Raw genomic sequence first — 2,604 nt, forward strand, 5'->3', positions numbered from 1 at the left:
TAAGTCCACCCTCTTTCCCCGGTTTTTTCTGCCTGTGGGAGATATTGAGAAAGAAGGAGTTAACAACACATTACTGGTTTGGGGTTTGCTTGTGGGAGACTGCCGTTGTTATTGCTGTAGCACCTCTGCATCTGTTTCTGCAAAAGACAGCTCAGACTAGTCTTGACAAGTCTGGGAAGAGCCTTGCCTTGCAGCAACCACAAAAGATCTGGCTAGATTAAAGCCCCTCCTTCTAATTATGCGCCAGCCCTGCCTGCGTTTCAAGCACTGTGCCCTTTTCAAGTTCTCTCATGCTGCAGAAATAGGTGGCTGTGTCTGCAGCTGCTGGTGAGAGCAGTTGCAGCCACAGCTGGTTCCTGGAGGGGTCTGCAGAGCTGTTGACCCGGGTCTGGAAGGGTGCAGCGATGTGCTGGAGCCGTGTGAAAGGATACTGCATTGCCAAGTGCTGCAGCTCTTTGCCAGGAGTCTGCCGGATCCAGTCCCACGCGTAGCTGCTGTCGGTGATGGCTACACCAGAGATGTGACAGGTGAGAGAGACAGGCTCCGAGATCTTCCCTACTGCAGGGCCTGAGGCCTCTGTCCTCACCCGAGAAAGGCCACCTGCAGCCCCAGGAGACAAGGATAAATAAACAGCAACAGCTTAAGCAATCAGTCTACTTCACCATGTCCCCGTGGTTCTGCTTGTGATGTCCAGGATCCAGCAGCTGCAAACCCATTTGCTCAAAAACCCTTGCTCCCTGTAGCTTCTCAGATCTGGCAGAGACACGCACAGCCTTCCCCATTCTCCTAATGAGCTCCCAAATGACCCTCTAGAATTCCCCATTTCCACTGCTCACCCCTGAGGCAGCAAAACCCATGGGCTGGACTGAGTGGACATGAGTTGTGCCCAAAATCATAGCAGGACTATTCACACACCACACCATTTGGACTGGGTACCTGTAACACTGGAAACCAGGGGCAACAGGAAAATTGCTGCAAAGCTGAAGCAGTGAGAAGTGAATTGGCATGAAACATGGGAAGAATAAAGATTAGAACTTATATGGGGACAGCAAAAGATAGTATGTCCCTGTTTGAATCAAACATTGTAAAATTCTGTGTTGTGTCTACACAACTCTTTCAGAGCAACCCTGAACATCTGGGCAACTTCCAGCTTCAAGGCAGGGAGCTGGAATGCTGACAGGTGGTTTGTGTACAACCTCAGCTGGATTTTGTGTCTCTGTGCGAACAGCACAGAAGTAGCGGGCACAGTCGCCAGCATGGAGGAGGTACAGGCTGAGAGATGCCAGAGACTGTGAATTGTCCCTGGACGCTGTGGCTCGACCTCTCACTGCTGACCCAAACTGAATCTGTGATGAGTAATGGCTTATCCAGGACACCCATTCGAATCTGCCTCTGGGTGCCTGACGGTACCATCGAACATAATGATTCTCGAAGGTGAATCCGGACCCGCGGCAGGAGAGGGTCACGGAGTCCCCGGGCGCTCGCAGCCCTCCGCCGGCCTCCTGCAGCCTCGGCTGTGCCCAGAGGCCTGCGGAGGGAGAGCGCAGCGATCGGGCAGGGCACGAGCACGGCCCCAGGGCGCTGTCCCGGGGTCCCGGTGCCCCCGGCCCGGCACAGCCACAGCCACAGCCCCTGTCCCCGTGTCTGCCCCGGCCTTTGCCCGTGTTCCCTACCCTGCCTCTGCTCCTGTCCTTTCTCCAATCTCTGCCTTTGTGCCCTGTTCGTGCTCCTGCTTCAGCCCGACGCTGTCGCTGTCGCTGTCGCTGTCCCTGTCCCTGTCGCTGTCCCTGTCCCTGTCCCTGTCCCTGTCACTGTCCCTGTCCCTGTCGCTGTCCCCAACCCTGTCCCTGTCCCTGTCCCTGCCCCTGTCCCTGTCCCTGTCCCTGTCCCTTGTCCCCATCCCTGTCCCTGTCCCTGCCCCTGCCCCTGTCCCTGTTCCTGTCCCTGTCCCTGTCCCTGTCCCTGTCCCTGTCCCTGTCCCTGTCCCTGTCCCTGTCCCCGTCCCTCCCTCCCCGCCCCGCTCGCTCCCTCCCCGCCCGGCTCTCACCTGCCGGCCACAAGGCCAAGGCCAAGGCCAGCAGCCCCGGCCCCAGCCCGGCCGCCATCGTGCCCGGCCCCGGCTCCGCGGCAGCCGCACAGGAGCCGAGCGGAGCCGCGCTCGGGCCGCTCCCGCCCGGCCCCGCCTCGCCGGGGCAGCGCCGGCGCCTCTGCCCGCCCCGACACACCCGCCCCGGGCCCCGGGCCCTGCCCCGGGCAGGAGCAGCGCCGGCCACGGCCGGGCACACCTTGAATTCCCGTAGAAGAAGGAGTTGGATCTGTTGGAGAGAGGCCATTGGAGGGCCATGAAGATGATAGAGGAACCTCTTGTATGAGGAGAGGCTGAAAGAGTCTACTGGACTCTATTCTGTCGAGAAGAGAAAGCCTGAGTTCAGGGAGGGGGAGATATTCCCTCATCAATGTATAGAAATACGGAAAGTTTTAAACCACAAAATAGGTTGGATTGGAAATGAAATTTAAAGGATATGTAATCCACTCTTCCTGCTATAATCACAATATCTGCAATTGATAAGGCTGCTTAGGCCCTGCCCAATCTCCTTTCAGGTT

General features: G+C 57.7%; 1 gene segment (V, D, J or C); it reads right to left on the reverse strand.

The window, feature by feature from the left end:
• Positions 1–232: 232 nt before the first annotated feature.
• On the reverse strand, positions 233–2,201 carry LOC306812834 (immunoglobulin heavy variable 4-61-like). The segment is given in 2 exons: positions 2,048–2,201; positions 233–600 (listed from the first exon to the last, which is right to left on the reverse strand).
• Between the last annotated feature and the right edge of the window lie 403 nt (positions 2,202–2,604).

The sequence above is a fragment of the Erithacus rubecula genome (assembly GCF_903797595.1).
Source record: "Erithacus rubecula genome assembly, chromosome: 27".
NCBI lineage: Eukaryota > Metazoa > Chordata > Aves > Passeriformes > Muscicapidae > Erithacus > Erithacus rubecula.